Source organism: Schistocerca piceifrons, chromosome 9 (genome assembly GCF_021461385.2).
Source record: "Schistocerca piceifrons isolate TAMUIC-IGC-003096 chromosome 9, iqSchPice1.1, whole genome shotgun sequence".
NCBI lineage: Eukaryota > Metazoa > Arthropoda > Insecta > Orthoptera > Acrididae > Schistocerca > Schistocerca piceifrons.
In genome coordinates, this window is record NC_060146.1 from 176,704,854 (window position 1) to 176,729,527 (window position 24,674).

Consider the following 24,674-nt stretch of genomic DNA (forward strand, 5'->3'; position numbering starts at 1 on the left):
TTCTTTTGAATTTGCTCAGTTGCGTACTTGGCTGATGTGTTTGAACACTTGAACGCGTTGAACTTGAGTTTACAAGGAAAAATGTAGACATGTCAAAGTTTAGGATAGGACTAGTGCTATGGTCAAAAAGTGTCAGATCTGGGTGTCAAGGATAGAAAACGAGTCGCTAACTTTTCTACTTTAAAACAATTCTTGGAGTCATCAGAGGAGAGTTTGACTGACCAGATCAAGATCAATGTAGCCGAGCGTCTACGGAGCCTAGCCATCACTTTTAGATAGTATTTCCCTGAACCTGACCCTGACGACAGATGGATTCGAAATCTCTTCATCTGTGAAAAATGGCTCTGAGCACTATGGGACTTAACATCTATGGTCATCAGTCCCCTAGAACTTAGAACTACTTAAACCTAACTAACCTAAGGACAGCACACAACACCCAGTCATCACGAGGCACAGAAAATCCCTGACCCCGCCGGGAATCGAACCCGGGAACCCAGGCGCGGGAAGCGAGAACGCTACCGCACGACCACGAGCTGCGGACTTCAGCTGTGAAGAAACAGACAAAATCCAAGGCCTCACAGAAGAAGAGCAAGGTCAACTTGTAGATCTGTCCATCTGTGGAACGATGATAAACATTTTCTTCGGTGATTAAATTACAGACTTCTGGGCATCAGCGCGCAAGGACTACAAGCAACTAGGAGATAAGGCAATGAAAAAGATCCTACCATTTGCAACCACGTATCGGTGTGATCCATGTTTCATGAAAAACAAACATAGAAATCGGCTAGACATGCGGTCAGATTTCAGAGTCAAAGTTTCAAGTTTGGAACCTAATATTTCAGAAATAATGGACTCAAAGGTCAGATTGAAGTCATCTCATCTCATTAAGAACTGAAAATTAAAACTAACTGTATACTGATGGAGTACTCTGCTGTAACTATTTTTTCAAATAAATAATACCTTGTATGAAATTAGTGTTTTCTTATTTTTCACACATGTCTACTCGATGCAATCTGATGTGTAGTACACTTGAAAGACCAATACATTCAGTTTTAATTTTTTCCTGTCATTTTCAGTTCATACTCAATCTTTATTTTTTTTTAAGGAGTTTGTTATACTAAACACCCAGATTTGAAGACAAAGATTTTGAGCAATAATGAAAAATTTAACAATAACAATGATGGCCAAATTGCAAAAGTTTTAAGCTCAATATTTTTTCAGTGATGAATATGTCAGTGTTTTTTCTAAGTACCAAAAATAGAAAACGTATAAAAAGAATTTGGCTTTTTTAGGTACTTGGTACTGTGATATGACAAGGTACCAATCATGCTCGATGAGGGGGTCCTAGAGAAAATTTTGTTGGGAACCCATGGTATATAGGAAGAAGAACCCCCTGCTAGACCTCCTTAGAGTTCTGAACCGACTGATGTTTCCCGTCGTGGCCATCCCCCGAGATACTTGTGGGATGAAGCAGAATAGTGTGTGACTCTTAATGTGAAGAGGAGTTTCGCAACTTCAACAGTGAACCTGTCCGTGTTCCTAAGCTTCACCGTAGCTGTCTCGCGCTCAGTATAACCGAACCTCTATACTGCTTCCATCTTACCTGGTGAGGCATCCAGACTGACTAAAAATACCCAGTAACCGTGTACGCATGAAATGTGGGAAGGGGGAGGAAAGGGAAAGGCAAAGGATGGGTGGGAAATCGCAACATCTAGCCGCACAGGGCACTGAGCTAATGCACTGGCGAAAAGTTCAAAATTTGTGCCGGATCATGACTCGGGGTGGGGGGGTGGGGGGGGGGGGGGTTCGAGGGGAGGGGCGGAAGGAGGAACTACCGTGTCCGTATGGCCGAAGCGGAAGTAAGGCAACTGCTCATGACAAGCGGTAAATCCGTCTTCAAGTCCCGGTCTGGCACAAATTTCCAACTTTCGCCATTGCGTTACCACAATGCCCTGTCCGGCAAGCCGTCATAATTTCCCACCCATCCTTCCCTTCCCTTCCCTTTGCTACAATTCATGTTTACATGTATGTACCAGCCGCGCGATTTTTGTTCTGTCTGACATTACACACACGTACACCAAGAACAGGTCGAACGAATTTTTTGTACCTTTTTTCCTGGGTGAATTACATTTCCTTTCGATACTCGCAGTTAATCTCAGCCTGGAATCTGGTTTTCCTGCAATTTGTTGTTTGTTGGGGCCATAAGCCGCAAAACAGCTGAGACCTTAAGCAACCAAATTATGACTTAAAATGGGCCCTTTTCTACGGAAACGACTCTGCGGGCTCTTGAGAAGTTGGTTGACACGTAAAGCCTAGACGGCATCAGTAGGTGGGTAAAACTATAATGACTAATGATACTGAACTGGAACACGTGAGGCAATACTGACCTTACGACTTGGCTTAGAAGAAAGATTAAGGAAAGGCAAACCTAAGTTTCTAGCATTTGTAGACTTAGAGAAAGCTTTTGACAATGTTGACTGGAATACTCTCTTTCAATTTCTAAAGGTGGCAGGGGTAAAATACAGGGAGCGAAAGGCTACTTACAATTTGTACAGAAACCAGATGGCAGTTATAAAGAGGGGCATGAAAGGGAAGCAGTGGTTGGGAAGGGAGTGAGACAGGGTTGTAGCCTCTCCCCGATGTTATTCAATCTGTATATTGAGCAAGCAGTAAAGGAAACAAAAGAAAAATTCGGAGTAGGTATTAAAATCCATGGAGAAGAAATAAAAACTTTGAGGTTCACCGATGACATTGTAATTCTGTCAGAGACAGCAAAGGTCTTGGAAGAGCAGTTGAACGAATGGACAGTGTCTTGAAAGGAAGATATAAGATGAACATCAACAAAAGCAAAACGAGGATAATGGAATGTAGTCGAATTAAGTCGGGTGATGCTGAGGGCATTAGATTAGGAAATGAGACGCTTAAAGAAGTAAATGAGTTTTGCTATTTGGGGAGCAAAATAACTGATGGTCAAAGTAGAGAAGATATAAAATGTAGGCTGGCAATGGCAAGGAAAGCGTTTCTAAAGAAGAGAAATTTGTTAACATCGAGTATAGATTTAAGTGTCAGGACGTCGTTTCTGAAAGTATTTGTATGGAGTGTAGCCATGTATGGAAGTGAAACATGGACGATAAATAGTTTGGACAGGAACAGAATAGAAGCTTTCGAAATGTGGTGCTACAGAAGAATGCTGAAGATTAGATGGGTAGATCACATAACTAATGAGGAGGTATTGAATAGAATTGGGGAGAAGAGGAGCTTGTGGCACAACTTGACCAGAAGAAGGGATCGGTTGGTAGGACATGTTCTGAGGCATCAAGGGATCACAAATTTAGCATTGGAGGGCAGCGTGGAGGGTAAAAATCATAGAGGGAGACCAAGAGATGAATACATTAAGCAGATTCAGAAGGCTGTAGGTTGCAGTAGGTACTGGGAGAAGAAGAAACTTGCACAGGATAGGGTAGCATGGAGAGCTGCATCAAACAAGTCTCAGGACTGAAGACCACAACAACAAACAACTGAACTGGAATCGCTAGTTCGAGACGGAGTCCGAGTCGCTCTTGCACTGGCGACTCCCGAGTGAGATTCGGGCGCACTCTCCAAAGGCATTATGGCAAAACGACTGACTAGAACAGTATCGCCTTGATCGTTATTGTCGTAATGGCTTGAAAATAGTGTCATCTTACGCGTCTTTACAAGTCTCACGATGTCACTGTCTCTGGAATCGGCCTCATAACCATAAAAACATACAGCCAAACAATCATCTGCATCTTCATTCCCAGTATGAACATCTGAGTAATCATCAAAAACCTCCGAAAGTGCTTCTGAGTATTTCATTTCGTTCTGTTTCCTGAAGGCCAGGGTGATCTCTAAAATCAGGAGGAACTTAAAGATGAACACACTAATTATTTGAAATAATGGAATACTATAAAATACCGAAAAAGCAATTAAGACTGAAAAAAATGATATGATCGTATGACATTGTTGGCCGGGAGGCCCCATGCGGGGAAGCACTGCCGCCGTATTGCAAGTCCTTTTTAGTTTACGCCACTTCGGCGACTTGCGAGTCAGTGATGATGGAATGATGATGACACCCAGTCATCACGAGGCAGAAAAAATCCCTGACCCCGCCGGGAATCGAACCCGGGACCCCGTGCGCTGCAAGCGAGAACGCTACCGAAAGGCCACGAGCTGCGGACAATGAAGACTGATACATTGTAAACATGTAAACAGACTAAGTGGTTAAAATATGTCGCGTAAGCCTGGTATCTACAGACAGCGTGTAGGCAACAGAATTTATCTCGACTACGGTCCATTAAACCGTCGGCTGACAGACCGTGCGCTCCAACGCCAACGTTGAGCGTGTTGAGTTCAATGGCTGCTGAACGCTCAGAAAAGAAGCAACTTGTGCATTCGGGTCACGTGTCTCAACGTGGTATAAGCGATCGCAGCGCGCTCCAGCGGCAGTTTATTGTATCGTACTCGCACACCACATTTTGTTTACGAAAAGACGGGTGTAACATTCCTGCGTCAGTTCTATTAGAACGCACATTACCTCCTTTGCCCATATGCTAGCCTTGTTGTTCTGTCTGCAGTATATATAAATAAAAACTTTAATATCCATGAACAGTCAGTAAGGGCATCAGCTTTCAAATTTTCCATTACAAATAGAGCTATACAAATTTAGAACAGTGTTCCACGTAAAATAAAAATTATTTCATCATTCTCACTTTCTGTAAAACCCTAAGGTGACGTTTTCGGTCTTAGTTTCTACGTGCTGTGTCCGCTAGAAGATATGAGACACAGCCGTATACAAAGATGGCGCCACCAAGCAAACTCAGCACACGGACTATGTTATGCTTCAGCTTTGCGTCACACTAATAGTTCCGAGGGAAACATTCATCCGCGTTTCGCGGTAATAGGCGGACGCACGTGTCCAATCACACACTGCGCATCAACAATTAGTTCCACAATATCGACGCCGTGCCTCAAGACATCCTCTTGTCTTACCGACTGTCGCCGGCCAGGTGAGTCCTTTTGCACATTCTACTAGGTAAATTAGTCGTCAAGGATACACGACTAGACCAGTTTTCACCGACAGATCAGTGCATGTGAACTTTTAATAATACTGCCACACATCAGGTTGACATTCAAGATAACTAATGCACAATTTCTCTTAGTAAATTATTGTAGCTTGTCGCTAATTAGGGTTGCCTTCAGTTTTCCCCTGGTCTGGCTGAATTTATTTGGCTCTTTAACGAGGCTACATAGCTGTTGCTACTCAGATAACGCAGCTACTCTGTCACATTTGTACGCTACACGCCAATTGTATTTGGTGAACGCAACACTATGTACCTGAATCGTGTGTATTAGTTTCGTGCTTCTTTGATATCACTCACTGTACAGACTTTTTTAAGATTGCACTCATCTAGTAAAATACACCGTAAGCCGAGTCTCTAGAGTGGTAAACAACAACAACCACCCTGCAGACTTTCACGACCAGTGTTTACACACTGCACGACTATTTTCTGGGAATCAGGCTGTAGAATACGGTGCAATTACAGCATAATTGGCAGAAAAGCGACGTCAGTAAGGGAATAACAATTCCGAGGTGATGTTTTTACTAAAATGTGTGACTCTCTCAGTGAACATTACTTACAATCGAATTTATTGCCTTCACAGATGTAACACACTAAAGGAGGTATAATGGAAATGTCGTGTGGCTAGGGCCTCCCGTTCGCCTGGTGCAGGTCTTTCGATTTGACGCCACTTCGGCGACCTGCGCGTCGATGGGGATGAAATGATGATGATTAGGACAACACAACACCCAGTCCTTGAGCGGAGAAAATTTCCGACCCAGCCGGGAATCGAACCCGGGCCCTTAGGATTGACAGCCTGTCACGCTGACCACTCAGCTACCGGGGCGGACTCTAAAGGAGGTAGTAGCCTTTACGTTTTGTAGCGTACTTGATACACAAGTGACGCACATTATTTGAGAAACGCTACCTAATGACATAATCAAAGGGTCTTTGTAGTTAATATCCTTAGTCTTCAAGATTTGGTTCCTTTTTCAGAGACTCATTACCCCTAAGTACAATAAAATATTAGCTATACCTCCACGCCCGACCCCTCCATCATCATTGGGTCCTATCTAAACCTTAAAATGGAAAGTATCTTCCCTGTACACTTTCATTTTAAAATGACTATAGGTAAATGATATTTTGTTCTGACAGGTGTTTCATTATAGCACAAACTAACAAGTTATTGAGACAACTGGTACTGCTTATTTCTAACAACCTTTTCTTAAGGGTGATAAAGAAATTCTCAGTACGTAACGAGTGTTATGTGCAACTACTCCTTGGAAAAGAAAGCAAACTATTTACACTGAGGATAGACACTCATTACAATAATGTTTCATCTGCACCACTGCTCTCCCTATCTGCACTTTATTCACGAACTCCCACGTTTAAAATCAACCAAGTTAAAGTGTGTTCACTATACTAACGAATACTGTTTGTAAATCACTTGATTGCTGGACCTCTTACTTCTGAAATAGAAGATATTGTAAGACTTCAATTCGCCAATGCTTCCTATCTGATGACAGCCAAATAATAATACAGTGTAAGCCCTACAGCAGTCTATCACCATTACATAGTTAATGTTTTGCGCTGTCATCCAATAGTTCGTTGACTGTTGCGAAGTGAATAATGAAGCAATTTCTAGACTAATGCGATAACTACCTACAATACGGAGAAGGCATTTCTATGACATTTATGCATGTGTCACAGTTTTATCATCATCATAAATGCACAGTAAAAAGTATGTGTGTTTAGACTATGGTGGTGGTAGTTAGTCTTTAACGTCCCGTCGACAACGAGGTCATTAGAGACGGAGCGCAAGCTCGGGTTAGGGAAGGATTGGGAAGGAAATCGGCCGTGCCCTTTCAAAGGAACCATCCCGGCATTTGCCTGAAACGATTTAGGGAAATCACGGAAAACCTAAATCAGGATGGCCAGAGACGGGATTGAACCGTCGTCCTCCCGAATGCGAGTTTAGGCTATGTGAGGAACATGATAATCATACGTTCGTTTCAAAAGTTCAACTTCAACCACTTTGTGCCACACATTAATGGTAGTATCTCAGAAAAATGTTATTATTGGTACTCTGCACAATAATAGTAACGATCTTTTAAAAATAAGTTAGCTCCGTTACCGAAACACAACTGAAACTTTTTGCTTTTACCCCTCACAAAATTACATTTTATCAGTCAGGGGGCATTTACCCCGAGGTGGTTGAAGGCGATAATAATTACCTGATGATGGCATAATACGACTCGACCCAGAAAGTAGTAAGGAAGTACTAGTGGAACAGAATGTAGCGAGCGAGGTGGCGCAGTGGCTAGTACACTGGCCTCGCATTCGCGAGGACGACGGTTCAAACCCCCGTGCCCGCAGCTCGTGGTCTAGTGGCTAACGTTGCTACCCCTGCATCACGGGGTCCCAGGTTCGATTCCCGACCGGGTTGGGGATTTTTCTCTGCCCGGGGACTGGGTGTTTGTGTTGTCCTCCTCATTTCATCACCATTCGTTGAAGCGTCTAGATTGGACTGTGTACACATTGGGAATTTGCACCGGCGCTGATGACCGCGCAACTGAGTGCACCACCACCACCACCATCATCATCATCCCCATCCCCATCATCATCATCATCATCCCCATCCCCATCATCATCATCATCATCCCCATCCCCATCATCATCATCATCATCCCCATCATCATCATCATCATCCCCATCCCCATCCCCATCATCATCATCATCATCCCCATCCCCATCCCCATCATCATCATCCCCATCCCCATCCCCATCATCATCATCCCCATCCCCATCCCCATCATCATCATCCCCATCCCCATCCCCATCATCATCATCATCCCCATCCCCATCCCCATCATCATCCCCATCCCCATCCCCATCATCATCATCATCCCCATCCCCATCATCCCCATCCCCATCCCCATCATCCCCATCCCCATCCCCATCCCCATCATCCCCATCCCCATCCCCATCATCATCATCCCCATCCCCATCATCATCATCATCATCCCCATCCCCATCATCCCCATCCCCATCCCCATCATCCCCATCCCCATCCCCATCATCCCCATCCCCATCATCCCCATCCCCATCATCCCCATCATCCCCATCCCCATCATCCCCCCCATCATCCCCATCCCCATCATCCCCCCCCATCATCCCCATCATCCCCATCATCCCCATCACCACCACCCCGCACCCCACCATCCCCCCGTCTGGCCATCCTGATTTAGGTTTGCTGTAATTTCCCTAAATCGCTTCAGGCAAATGCCAGGATGGGCTCTTTGAAAGGACACGGCCGACTTCCTTCTCCATCCTTTCCAACTCCGATGGGACCGATGATCTCGCTGTTTGGTACCTTTCCTTGAAAGAATCAACCAACCAACAGAATGCAATCTGTTTGCTTTTCACCCTTGAAAATTACTGCTACTCTTTTGATGTAGTAAGAATACGACCTATTAGCACAATGGGTAGTCACAGCTTTAACAACCGTAAAGTTCGAAAAATGAATTTACGCAATTATTTCTTTTTTATTATTTGCACGTATATATATAATGCCAGTCCTGGTGCACACTGATATCCTCCGCCTCCAGTAAGCTAAAGAAGTCACCTAGACTGGCCTGACACAGCTTTATTATTTTCGCTACTGTCGAAACCGGTACTGCACTTAACTTACACTGCTGGAAAAAAATTAGTACACCTGGAAAGACGTATTTTTTTGATCCCATGACCCACCTGGGGGGTAGTAGATGGTTTCAGCGTCGTGCGCCAAGAGAGCGCGCAGTGGCTTAGTTGCCAGAGCTTCGTCTGTGTCTATTCTTTAAATAGGGAATGCCCGCAGCCAGAAGGCTCAATGTGATGCAAACGTGTGAAGCAAGGTGGCACCCAAGCCGAAGAGATGCACTAGTGCTTCATACAGCGAACTGGGTGGGAATTAAAGGGGTCAAATTGAGGCCTTGCGAGTGGTGGGAAGGTCCTTTAGAAGAACGGCCACGCAATTTGGATGTGCTGCGCCAGTTGAGCATCGATGCTGTTATCAGTGGTCACAAACATTCCCACGAGGTGCTGGACGTCCAATGAGCACGGACGCCCAACTGGATCGTATTGCAAGGGCAGCAGTAGCAGACCGTACACGAACTGTTTCGAACCGTTTATCAGCAGTGGGAGTACGGGCTCCCACACCTCTAGCCCGTTTTCCCGCCACATTATCGACGTGCACGACTCAACTGGTGCCGTCAGAGGGTCACTTGGACGATTGCACGGCACGCCGCGGTCTTCACCGATGAAAGCAGAGTCTGGCCTGTACGCAACTAGTTGTCGTTTGCGCATTCCACGTAGACCTAGAGAGCGCTGTCTCGTAGAATGCACGCGTTCAACACACACTGTCTCTACCCTAGGCCCTATGGTGTGGGGTGCGACAGGCTACAACTCTTTTTCGTCTTTGGTGTTTCTGGAGAGACGCTAATCGGCGCTCGATACGCGCAGAATGTTGTTCGTCCGTTCTTTTACCACTGTTGCAGCGAAATGCAGGAAGATCTGAAGCGGATAGACACTTTGTGCAGGGAGTGGCAACTGACCCTTAACATAGACAAATGTAATGTATTGCGAATACATAGAAGTATCCTTTATTCTATTATTATATGATAGCAGAACAAACACTGGTAGCAGTTACTTTTGTAAAATATCTGGGAGTATGCGTGCGGAACGATTTGGAGTGGAATGATCATATAAAATTAATTGTTGGTAAGGCGGGTAACAGGTTGAGATTCATTGGGAGAGTCCTTAGAAAATGTAGTCCATCAACAAAGGAGGTGGCTTCCAAAACACTCGTTCGGCCTGTACTTGAGTATTGCTCATCAGTGTGGGATCCGTACCAGGTCGGGTTGACGGAGGAGATGGAGAAGATCCAAAGAAGAGCGGCGCGTTTCGTCACAGGGTTATTTGGTAAGCGTGATATCGTTCCGGAGATGTTTAGCAAACTCAAGTGGCAGACTCTGCAAGAGAGGCGCTCTGCATCGCGGTGTCCAGGTTTCGAGAGGGTGCGTTTCCGGATGAGGTATCGAATATATTGCTTCCCCCTGCTTATACCTCCAGAGGATATGACGAATGTAAAATTAGAGAGATTCGAGCGCACACGGAGGCTTTCCGGCAGTCGTTCTTCCCGCGAACCATACGCGACTGGAACCGGTAAGGGAGGTAATGACAGTGGCACGTAAAGTGCCCTCCGCCACACTCCGTTGGGTGGCTTGCGGAGTATAAATGTAGATGTAGCTATCATTTGGAGCCGACCCCGATTATGTCAACACGCTTACAGCGCCATCTACTAGTAAAATTTTCGTTACTATTCTATCGCTGCCAGCTTGTTGCTGATATGATGCCTCGCCCGTCAAGTATAGAACTGCAGGTCGAAGAGTTCTTGTCGCCGCGGCGGGAGGTAGAACTGGACCTCCCATTTGCGTCCATTTGTTGTATTGCACTCCGACTGGTTGCCAACAGCGACCAGAATTTCCCTGCACTCATATCGATCCTCGGGCGATGTGGAGTTGCAGCCCGAGAGAAGGACCACTGGCTGATTGAAACTTAAATGGCGGGGCCGCGAGGCGTACTTGGGACGGTTCAATTGGTGGAGCGTTGGCCGCGAGAGGGCAAGAACTGAGTTCCACTTCAAAACGCTACACAGCTCTAATTCTCAGACGAAGATGCATGATCGAGCTTGTTGAGAACGCTTGCAGAGAAACTGCACACAATCCAATAATAGTAAAGTGTGCGTGACATTCTCACACTATAGTGAAGAGAACATAACAGTAGTGACAGAAGACAGTATGCTGCATAACTGCGCTCCGAGGGCCAGCCACCCAAATATTATCGAAAATACATATATAGGGGTACAAAAAAGTGTATCCACTGTTTAAACGTCTACAACTGGCAAACTAATTGACGGAGTTGTCTCATCTTTGGTAGTGTAATAGTTTGTAGTTCCGGCAATCGCCACACAAGCGTTGTATTGCGTTTTTTTGTTTTGTCAGATGACAGTCGCCAGATATTGTGTTTTGTTCTTAGTTGCACCTACTTACTCGAGCAAACATGGCTGGCGCAAGGCTTACATTCGACGAAAGGAAGTCAGTTTTGAAGTGGTATTTTAAGTACGAAAACATTGAGGTTCGACGGCAATGGCGAAATATAAAAAAGAGCCACCGACACGTTTAACGATTCGTCGCATGCGAGACAAATTTGAAGCCGAAGGCTGTGTTAAATATGTACACAAACAACGACCTGGACGACCTGTAACAGTAACAAGTCCAGCTAACTCCCGTCGCTCACCACAGAAGTTTGTGAGACAATCTGCCCGTGAAACTGGAGTGAGTCGCTCAAGTGTTCGGCGAATTTTGAAGACAGCAAAGTGGAAGTCCTACATCCCACAATTGCTACACGCAATGAACAAGGACGACCCAGACCGTAGAATGGAGTACTGCGAGTGGTTTACTAACATGGTGCGCAACGATGAAGAGTTTGCAGAGATGATTGTGTGGTATCATGAGGCACAGTTCAAATTCAATGGTACAGTAAATCGCCACAACTGCATCTACTGGGCCGCCGAAAATCCGAACGTCTATTTAGACAAAGCCGTGAATTTGCCAGGAGTAAATGTGTGGTGTGGGTTGACTTACCGGGGCTTGATTGGGCCATTCTTCTTTGACGGCACAGTTAGCGGTGAGGTGTACCTTCAGAAGCTTCAGACATCCATTTTACCTGCCATCCGAGACTTGTATGGAGACGGAAGGGTTTACTTTCAAGATGGTGCCCCAGCCCACTACCAAAATCGTGTTAGGGCGTATCTCGACGAAAATCTACCAGGAAGATCGATAGGCCGTAGAGGTGCTGTGGAGTATCCACCACGTTCCCCAGACCTAACTCCTCTGGGCTTTTACCTGTGGGGAACATTAAAGGACGTCGTTTATCGACAAAAGCCACGCACATTGGATGAACTTCGAGAATCCATCGTACATTGATGTGCAAATATCCAACTGAACACGTTGCAGTCAGTAGTTCGTGCTGCAGTTGGGCGGCATCGTTTGTGTGTGGATGTTAATGGTCACCATTTCGAACACCTACAGCGGTATCTTGAAGTTGGACTTCTAGCTACACTTTCACCAAAAATGAGACAACTCCGTCAATTAGTTTGCAAGTTATGGATTTTTAAACAGTGGATACATTATTTGGACCCCTCTGTATAAATTTCATTTTAATTTATTTTTTTGTTAAAAATTCTTTATTCCACAAATTATATTCATACATTAGTGGGTCTTAATTACTACAATATAGTTATTAACAAAAAATGTTCAAAAGTGTGTGAAATCTTATGGGACTTAACTGCTAAGGACATCGGTACGTAAGCTTACACACGACTTAAGCTAAATTATCCTAAGGACGCGCACGCGCACACGCACACGCACACGCACACGCACACGCACACGCACACGCACACGCACACGCACACGCACACGCACACGCACACGCGCGCCCGAGGGAGGACTCGACCCTCCGCCGGGACGAGCTATTAACATTGCAACATTATTACAAGTTTTCTACATTCTGTACTTTTTGCAGAAATAGTAACAGTAACAGTGGTGGTAGTAGTGGTACACAGAAGAGGTCTGTTCAAAAATTCCGGATCATACTTAATTTAGGGCCGTATGTGTATGGCAGCGAAATGCCGTTGGCACCTCTGTGTTTAATATGTAACGGCCGGAAGTTTCGTTGTTGTAGGTCTGTTAGTTATTGTTCAGTGCTCTATTGAGTAGAAAGTTGTGTCGCACAGTTTGCAAATTTCGAGATGGTAGAATTAGTGGAGCAACGCGTCCGCATTACATTTTTCGTGAAACTCAACACCAAATGGTGCAGGAAGCCAAGGGTGGTGAGTACTTAAGCCGTTAAGTCTGTGTTAAGAACGCTTCACATGGTTTGAAAACGACCGGACGGAAGTTATAAGATAGCCCTCTTTCAGGATGCCTTTCGATGACTACCGACGACGCTCGTGTAAGGAACGTCATCAAAATTCTGCGTGCCAATCGAAGACTGATTGTCGGAGAGCTTGCAGGCGAACATAACATTTCAGTTGGATCATGTCATCTTGGAATGTATCGTGTTGCCGCCGATTTCGTTCAGCGGCCCATGAGTCAAGGAAAGACCTTCGCCTTGCAATCTGCCAAGAGGTTTTGGATCGCGCAAATGAGAACGAGATGTTGCTGAAGTGATGGGACGTGAGCCTACGGTTATGATATTCAGACAAAAAAAAATGGTTCAAATGGCTCTGAGCACTATGGGACTTAACTTCTGAGGTCATCAGTCCCCTAGAATCCAATCGCAGGTCTGCTCCGATATACTCCGTAAGCTCGGATTTTTTTCATTAAACGGCAATGCGGGACGGTGTCAAATGCCTTACTGAAATAGAGGAACACGGCATAAACCTGAACGCCGTTGTCCACTGCTCTGTGGATCTCATGGAGGAACAGAGCGAGCTGAGTTCCGCAGGATCTCTGTTTGCGGAATCCATGTTGGTTTTTATAGATATGTTCATTTTCCAAAAACATCATAATTCTGGAGCATAATAAACGTTCCATAATTCTATAACAGACTGACGTCAACGATATAGGTTTATAATTGTTTGGATCTGTCTTACTGCCGTTCTTAAAAATGGGAATGACCTGCGCTTTTTTCCAGTCGTTAGGTACGTTGCTCAAGCGATCTACGAAAAATTACTGCTGGAAGTAATGCCTGCAGATCCTGGGGACCCAGGTTCGAGATTTTTTCCGCTCGGGGACTGGGCGTTGTCCAGATAATCATTTCGTCGTCGTCGAGCAAATCGCCGAAATGGTGTCTAATAGAAAGACTTGCACTGGGCGGCAAAGCTGCCTCATACGGAATCTTCCGGTCAATTATGCCACACGATCGTTTAATTTCGTTTCCGGCCATAACCATCCTAATTGGTTGCAAGTAATATGTACATGGTCTAATAAACTGATTATTATTAGATTACATCATTTGCGGTCAATCCCTAGAAACAGTAATACGAGTAAAATATCTCTCGATATGCTTCGGGATGACACCACAAGTAAAACTTAGATGAAAAAGAATTTCCGACTTTTGCTGCATTGGGGCACTGAAGTAACTCCCGAACCAGGATTCCAACCTCGGTTTTCCGCTTTACGCGAGCGATCGCCTTAAAGTTGCGCCTATCCGTGCACGTCTCCCGACCGACCCAAACTTACGTATGCCGCACACCACAGAGTTCCCTGTCCATTATTGCTTTTCGCTCGCAGCCGTTCTGTAACCCGCGAGAGGTCGCACATGTGTATCTGCACTGAAAGATCGATATGCCGTCAGACGAATATATTAAATAGGTACGGTGTCCGTTCTTCCAGTGCAGATGCACAATAATGTCAGACTTATCGCGGGAATGCGGAAGGGCCGAGAGCGAAGAGGAATAATGGGGAGGGCGGCATAGCACTCGCTGTAGTGTGCGGCATATGGAAGTTTGGGACGGGCGGGGGACGCGCTAGAATAGGCGAAGTGATTAAGGCGACCGCTCTCGTAAAGCGGGAAATCCGGCTTCGAAACCCGGTCCGGGGCACATTTTTATCTGTCTCTACTGACTTATTTCAATGCTTCCATGCAGCAAAAGTCGTAAATTTCTTCTTCATGTGGCTGCGGATCAACAAGATAGTGCTGTTTTTTTCGGGCGTGCATGTCTACCGCACATACATGGCACACTATGTGATCAAAAGTATCCGGACACACCCAAAAACGTATGTTTTTCATATTAGGTGCATTGCGCTGCTACCTACTGCCAGGTACTCCATATCAGCGACCTCAGTAGTCATTAGACATCGTGAGAGAGCAGAATGCGGCTCTCCCCGGAACTCATGGACTTCGAATATGGTCAGGTGATTGGGTGTCACGTCTGTACGCGAGATTTCTACACTACTAAACATCCCTACGTCCACTGTTTCCGATGTGATAGTCAAGTGGAAGCGTGAAGGGACACTTACAGCTCAAAAGCGTACAGGCCGACCTCGTCTGTTGACTGACAGAGACCGCCGACAGTTGAAGAGGGTCGTAATGTATAATAGGCAGACATATATCCAGAGCATCACGTAGGAATTCCAAACTGCATCAGGATCAGAACGTAGGCTTCGGCGGCCGGTGTCATAGTGATTAATATTCTTCTGGGTATTATGCCGCGTCATTGCTAAAAACTAACAATAATAATAAACCAAAACCGACGTTTCGGCGGAATTGCAACGGCCTTCCTCAGGGCCCAGGTCACATGCCCGGAGGAAGGGCGTTGCAATTCCGCCGAAACGTCGGTTTTGGTTTATTATTGTTGTTAGTTTTTAGCAATGACGCGGCATAACACCCAGAAGAATTTTAATCACTATGCATCAGGATCCACTGCAAGTATTATGACAGTTAGGCGGGAGGTTTTCTCACTTGGATTTCATGGTCTAGCGGATGCTCATGAGCCACACATCACGCCAGCAAATGCCAAACGACGCCTCGCTTGGTGTAAAGAGCGTAGTGGACGATTGTACAATGTAAAAAAGTTGTGTGGAAAGACGAATCGCATCGCGGTACACAATTTGGCGATCCGATGGCAGGATGTGGGCATGGCGAATGCCCGGTGAACGTAATCTGCCAGCGTGTGTAGTACCAATAGTACAGTTCGGAGGCGGTGATATGTTGTTGTCGTGTTTTGCATCGAAGGGGCTTGCACCTCTTGTTTTGCGTGGCACTGTCACTGTAGAGGCCTACATTGATGTTTTAAGCACCTTCTTGCTTCCCACTGTTGAAGAGCAATTCGGGGATGGCGACTGCGTCTTTCAACACGATCGAGCACCTGTTCATAACGCACGGCCTGTGGCGGAGTGGTAACACGAAAATAACACCCCTGTAATGGACTGACCTGTACAGAGTCCTGACCTGAATCCTTCAGAACACCTCTTGGATGTTTTGGAGCGCCGACTTCGTGCCAGGCCTCATCGACCGACATCGATACCTCCCCTCGGAGCAGCACTCCGTGAAGAACTGGCTGCCATTCCCCAAGAAACCTTCCCGCACCTGACTGAACTTATGCCTGCGAGAGTGGAAGCTGTCATGAAGGCTAAGGGTGGGCCAACACCATACTGAATTCCAGCATTAGCGATGGAGGGCGCCACGAACTTTGAAGTTATTTTCAGCCAGGTTTCCGGATACTTTTTGATCACATAGTGTAAATAAAACCCGCATCCAGACAGGTCAGTTGGAAGAATCATGAGGAAACACGTAGATTACTAAATCGACCATCGACTCTTTGGAGAACTGCATGTACGTCTCACAAGGGGAGGTCACGACGTTGGGCTCACGGCTTTATATCAAATTTTGCACACCTTTAGTAGTACTCTGCCTATTCCGAGAAAATCGCACGAGAAGTTTTCCGAGTCTATTGTGTAACTAATGTATCCGTGTGTTGCGGACGAACGTTAGAGTTCTTGTTGGTCAAGTGGTTAGCGTTCGACCTTTGTAAGATGAACGTGTATGAGGTGACGGTTCGAGTCGCGCTCAAATCATTATTTATATAGTACACGTGTAAATTCTGTGATATTAAAAAAATGGACCTACACTATTCGTTCTTGCTACATTAGCAACGTCTCACCGCTACGCAGGTTAACTGCCAAATGGGGCCCGCTTTTATGCCTGCAGCTCGAAGCGTCGACGTGCGAAGTAGTTCTGAGTACCTTACCAGACTGCATGTATAAGCGATTTCGCAATTCACGACAGTCATACATTTTCAGGGAAACTCTATGCATTTCTTCATTTACTTGTCGATAGTTACACACATGTTTGTTCTAATGATTAAATTTAATTAAAAATAGTAAGTAGTCAAAATTCGCTAAAACTTCATGCAAATACACGTGGTTTTTTAAATTATATTACCTGTCAAATGTCAAATAAAATATGACGTGTGATGAAAAAATTTAGATTAAAAACTGAGTTGGAGTGGGTGTCTAACCGTCGCTTCATACAATTGTGGTTTTTTAAATTATTTATTTATGCATTTATTTTACCTGGCAAGATTAGGGCCTTCAGGCCCTCTCTTATACCTAACCAGGCATACTCAGATTCAACAAATTTCAGTTTCTACAGAACATTAAGGATATATAATATCTTATACAGTATTAATGTTAAAGAAAAAAAAAAAGAGAGATTATAAAAGTAGTACAATGATAATTATAACAATCAAGAATAATAATAATAATAATGACTATCTATATGAAAGTAAACATATTTTTCTTTTATGAGTGTCAGTCCTATTCCAAGTTGGGAATTTTCTCGTTATGTTCTTGCAGCTTGTGAGTTATTCTCATCAAGCAGAGACATAAGACGATGGAATGGGGTGAAAGAGATATAGAAGAGGTAGATAGGTTAGAGGAAGAGAAATAGAATGGTAAAATTCGAAGCTATGATGGAGAGGAGAAAGAAAAAGATGACGGGGACACAATAATTGTGGGTATATCGTCCCTAATATGTAAGTCTTAAGTTCCCTCTCGAATGTGGAGTGGTTTTGGATAAGACGCAGATCACAGGGGAGCGCGTTCCATAGTCGTATGGCTGAGATGGAGAATGACACGGAGAAAAATTTTGTGTTATGTAAAGGTACAGCCAAGATGCTAGACGTATCCGATCTGGTATTGCGGTTGTGGAATGATGATAGGTGTTTAATGTGAGAGGACAAGTATTGGGGGCACCAGTGGCTAAGAAATCGATGAAGTAAGCACATCGTGCGGAGATCGCGTGCCTTATGTGGGCGTATCCAACCTAGCTGGGAGTATGAAGGACTGATATGATCATACAACCGTATATTGCATACGTATCTAACACAAGCATTCATCACTAGCTCGAGGCATCTCGAATTTTCACTAATTGTGCCGTGCTTAACTACATCACAGTAGTCAAATGTCATAAATAAAATATGACCAGTGATGAAAAAATTTAGATTAAAAACTGAGTTGGAGTGGGTGTCTAACCGTCGCTTCATACATGTTCGTCTTACGAAGCTCGAACGCTACCCACTTGACCACTACGAACTCTAGCATCCAGTTCCTACGCACAGATACGTCCGTTACATAACTGATACGTAACACTTCTCTCGCGATCTTCTCGGAATTGCCAGAGTAATGTACATTATGTTGGTTTAATGGCGTACTAAAGGTGTACAAAATTTGTTGTAAATCTGTGATCCCAACTTCGTGGCGTCCCCTGTAAAACCGCTACCGGGCAGCGGGCTCTGAACACTATGTGACTTAACTTCTGAGGTCATCAGTCGCCTAGAACGTAGAACTAATCAAACCTAACTAACCTAAGGACATCACACACATCCATGCCCGAGGCAGGATTCGAACCTGCGAGCGTAGCGGTCGTCCGGTTCCAGACTGTAGCGCCTAGAACCGCACGGCCACTCCGCCCGGCCCAGGCAGCAGGACCTAAGAAGGCGGCCGACGACATACCTGAGTTTGACAAGTTACGTAATAAGAGACGTAGGCTGCTGTGCACTATCACAGCAGCAACTACCACCACGAGAAGATGTAGAGAAGTTGCATCGATCTAATATTGTGGGATTTACACAATACGGTCCTGTGGCAAACCTGAGTAGCGTATTTGCAAGAAGAAAACATACCAAATACTTTGAAAATATCAATACAACGTAGTTCGTAAGAAGGGGAGGCTCATTCTGGTGGGTCCGTAGCTCGCGGTCTAGTGGCTAGCGTTGCTGCCTCTGGATCACGGGGTCCCGGGTTCGATCCCAGGTTGGGTTGGGGATTTTTCTCTGCCCGGGGACTGGGTGTTCGTGTTATCATTTCATCATCATTCGTGAAAGTAGCCAGACTGGACTGTATAAAGATTGGGACCTCGCACGGGCACGGATGACCGCGCAGTTGAGCGCCCCACTAACCAATCATCCATCATCATCCCATCATCATCATCCTATCATCATCCCATCATCATCCTATCATCCCATCATCATCATCATCCTATCATCCCATCATCATCATCCTATCATCCCATCATCATCATCATCATCATCCCATCATCCTATCATCCCATCATCCCATCATCCCATCATCCTATCATCATCATCCTATCATCATCATCGCATCATCATCATCGCATCATCATCATCGCATCATCATCATCGCATCATCATCATCGCATCATCATCATCGCATCATCATCATCGCATCATCATCATCGCATCATCATCATCGCATCATCATCATCGCATCATCATCATCGCATCATCATCATCGCATCATCATCATCGCATCATCATCATCGCATCATCATCATCGCATCATCATCATCGCATCATCATCATCGCATCATCATCATCGCATCATCATCATCATCGCATCATCATCATCGCATCATCATCATCATCGCATCATCATCATCGCATCATCATCATCATCGCATCATCATCATCATCGCATCATCATCATCATCGCATCATCATCATCATCGCATCATCATCATCATCGCATCATCATCATCCTATCATCATATCATCATCATCGCATCATCATCATCCTATCATCATATCATCATCATCGCATCATCATCATCCTATCATCATATCATCATCATCGCATCATCATCATCCTATCATCATATCATCATCATCGCATCATCATCATCCTATCATCATATCATCATCATCGCATCATCATCATCCTATCATCATATCATCATCATCGCATCATCATCATCCTATCATCATATCATCATCATCGCATCATCATCATCCTATCATCATATCATCATCATCGCATCATCATCATCCTATCATCATCGCATCATCATCATCATCGCATCATCATCATCATCGCATCATCATCATCATCGCATCATCATCATCATCGCATCATCATCATCATCGCATCATCATCATCATCGCATCACCATCATCCTGGCATCACCATCATCCTGGCATCACCATCATCCTGGCATCACCATCATCCTGGCATCACCATCATCCTGGCATCACCATCATCCTGGCATCACCATCATCATGGCATCACCATCATCATGGCATCATCATCATCATGGCATCATCATCATCATGGCATCATCATCATCATCATCATGGCATCATCATCATCATCATCATGGCATCATCATCATCATCATCATGGCATCATCATCATCATCATCATGGCATCATCATCATCATCATGGCATCATCATCATCATCATGGCATCATCATCATCATCATGGCATCATCATCATCATCATGGCATCATCATCATCATCATCCTGGCATCATCATCATCCATCATCATCATCCATCATCATCCATCATCATCATCCATCATCATCCATCATCATCATCCATCATCATCATCCATCATCATCATCCATCATCATCATCCATCATCATCATCCATCATCATCATCCATCATCATCCATCATCATCATCCATCATCATCATCCATCATCATCATCCATCATCATCATCCATCATCATCATCCATCATCATCATCCATCATCATCATCCATCATCATCATCCATCATCATCATCCATCATCATCATCCATCATCATCATCCATCATCATCATCCATCATCATCATCCATCATCATCATCCATCATCATCATCCATCATCATCATCATCCATCATCATCATCATCCATCATCATCATCATCCATCATCATCATCATCCATCATCATCATCATCCATCATCATCATCATCCATCATCATCATCATCCATCATCATCATCATCATCATCATCCATCATCATCATCATCCATCATCATCATCATCCATCATCATCATCATCCATCATCATCATCATCCATCATCATCATCATCCATCATCATCATCCATCATCATCATCCATCATCATCATCCATCATCATCATCCATCATCATCATCCATCATCATCATCCATCATCATCATCCATCATCATCATCCATCATCATCATCCATCATCATCATCCATCATCATCATCCATCATCATCATCCATCATCATCATCCATCATCATCATCCATCATCATCATCCATCATCATCATCCATCATCATCATCCATCATCATCATCCATCATCATCATCCATCATCATCATCCATCATCATCATCCATCATCATCATCCATCATCATCATCCATCATCATCATCCATCATCATCATCCATCATCATCATCCATCATCATCATCCATCATCATCATCCATCATCATCATCCATCATCATCATCCATCATCATCATCCATCATCATCATCCATCATCATCATCCATCATCATCATCCATCATCATCATCCATCATCATCATCCATCATCATCATCCATCATCATCATCCATCATCATCATCCATCATCATCATCCATCATCATCATCCATCATCATCATCCATCATCATCATCCATCATCATCATCCATCATCATCATCCATCATCATCATCCATCATCATCATCCATCATCCTGGCGCTAATACAGGCACTGATGACAAAGTAAATTGTTAAACCGCCACCACCAGGTGCCGTTCAATCTAATACGGAAAATAAATACCCTCAGTGCACCCGAATTAGCAAGTGAGCTTCTAAACGATGTTACAAAGAAAGTATATCGTCAAACAGTTACACTGAAAGAAGGTGGCCAGGATGGAACAGTGGCTAGGAAGAAACCGTATGTGGATGAACATAATCGGAAAAACAGATCAGTCTTTGATAGAGAGTTTATTACGAAGGAAAAAGCGTAGTGGAATGACGTTATCTTTACTTACGAAAGCAAATTTAACAGTTTTGCGTCGGATGGACAAAGGATGGTGTGGCGGAAGAAGAATGAAGAATTTGAAGTCACAAATGTTAAACCGATTGTGGAGCATGGAAGTGTTTTTGTCTGGGGCTGTATATCGATGTTTGGACCGGGCGAATCAGTGTTCATCGACAGTACCATAGACAAATATGTCTACCTGAAGATATTACAAAAACAATTTACGCCAAGGTGCTGGAAAAAAAGGCATACCAAACACGTTCACGTTTTAGGAGGACAATGACCCGAAACATAACGCTCGCATTGTACAGGAATATTCGTTGTGCAATCCAGAAGAAACCCCCTTGATTCGACCTGCCTCGGGCAATTTGGACCATCTTGAACCGCATCGAACGGGCCATGGTCGATGTGCAGACTCTCTACAAGTGGGGCAAATCATCTACACAACGTCTGGCTGTGGTGAGGAACGACAGACAGTTGCTCATGTTCAAATGGTTCTGAGCACTATGGGACTTAACATCTGAGGTCATCAGTCCCCTAGACTTAGAACTACTTAAACCTAACTAACCTAAGGACATCACACACATCCATGCCCGAGGCAGGATTCGAACCTGCGAACGTAGCAGTCGCACGGTTCCGGACTGCGCGCCTAGAACCGCGAGACCACCGCGGTCGGCTGCTGTTATTTTATGCTGGAGACCTGTACTTAAATGTTGACGTGTACTAGTTTTGTAATCTTTGTATATGTATTGCCACACGATAAATAAATAAATAAAATGTCGTACAATTGCCTGAAAGTCTTAAAACCACAACCTCCATTACCATACCTCAACCCTACTGAAAATGTCTGGGGAGCACTAGAGCGACGTATTCGAAAAACATCAATATTTCTCAACTAAACTTTTCGATCAAAAGAAGAATGGGACGGTCTGTGTGCCGACTATTTAAAAAAAGGATCGCTATCAGTGTGTCGCAGCGTTCGAAAAGAGTCATACAGCAGAATGGTTATGCAAAAAGTTATTGAACACATACTTTTCACAAAAATTTGTCTTGAAATAATTAGTTCTGAAAAGTGCCCCAATATTAAAGTGCAGCCGGCCGGAGTATCCGTGCTGCTCTAGGCGCTACAGTCTGGAGCCGCGTGACCGCTACGGTCGCAGGCTCGAATCCTGCCTCGGGCATGGATGGGTGTGATGTCCTTAGGTTAGTTAGTTTTAAGTAGTTCTACGTTCTAGGGGACTGATGACCACAGCAGGTAAGTCCCATACTGCTCAGAGCCATTTTTATTAAAGTACAAATAGAAGCGTGTTTTATTTAAATCGTATTATTAAAGAACTTTTGCAAGTTATGTTAATAAGGGTTATGCTATTATTTACAAGACGTAATTTATAATACTTGGTATTGCGTTTTGTTAGGTCACAACGCTGCAGAATTTTCAAAAAAATATTTTTTTACTGCCTTAAAAGATAGTTTGAATCTTCTAAAATCAGAAACAAAAAGGACTAATTTGTTCTATGGAACTCCACTCTGCTCCTCTAGCGCCTTGGATGCCCGAAACTGCCCACCAACGCCAACTCGATGCCCCCTGCACTGTCTGGGTAACATTTCAAAACAATAACACGTTAGCTTAGCGTCAGCATCTGTACGAATCGTGTTTTTGTGTGTGTGCAGTACTGACTTTTGATAGTTCTTAGAATACAGTTTTGTCTACTAAGAATGAGACGAAAACGTCGTATCCAACGCGGCGTCGAAGTGCTAGGTTATCAAAGCGTCCTCAGAGTAGATATGAGGCTGAGAGCAGTTCGGAAGGAGTCGTGCCTCTGCTAGCAAACTGAAAGGCAGTGACCGGGATTTTCATGTGAATTAAGGATTGAGCTGTAGAATTATGAACTTTGTTATTTTCTCTGTTATTTCTCAATAAGTGCAATGTAAAACGTGCAATCACATTGCAAGAACGAAGTACACGAGACTCAGGCTTCACAATAATTACTGCTTCTCCAAACTGCCCAGAAGTTGTTTTACCATGAAGTAAGTTTACACGGAACGCATTAAAATCAACCGTCGAATCGTCCTAGCAATACTCCTGGGTGCAGTAGGGCTAAACGGAATTGTAAAGTTTTGTTCGTTCATGGAGCTGCTACGACTGATGTATCAATCGTTCTACGATAAACTTCTCACATTAAACACATATCATCATCCCACAACCGCAATACCAGATCGGATACGTCTAGCGTCTTGGCCGTACCTTTACATAACACAAAACTTTTTCCCGTGTCATTCTCCATCTCAGCCATACGACTATGGTACACGCTCCCCTGTGATCTGCGTCTTATCCAGAACCACTCAACATTCAAGAGGGAACTCAAATCTGACATATTAGGGACGGTATATCCACAATTATTGTGCCCCTGTCATCTCTCTCTTTCTCCTGTCCATCACAGCTTCGAATTTTACCATTCTATTTCTCTTCCTCTAACCTAGCTACCTCTTTGTATCTCTTTCACCCCATTCTATCGTCTTATGTCTCTGCTCGATGAGAATAACTCAAGCTGCAAGAACATAACGAGAAAATTACCAATTTGCAATAGGACTGACATTCATAAAAGAAAAATATGTTTACTTTCACAAACAGTCATTACTATTACTATTATAATTCTTATTCTTGATTGTTATAATTATTTTTTGATTGTTATAATTATTTTTTGATTGTTATAATTATTTTTTGATTGTTATAATTATTGATTGTTATAATTATCC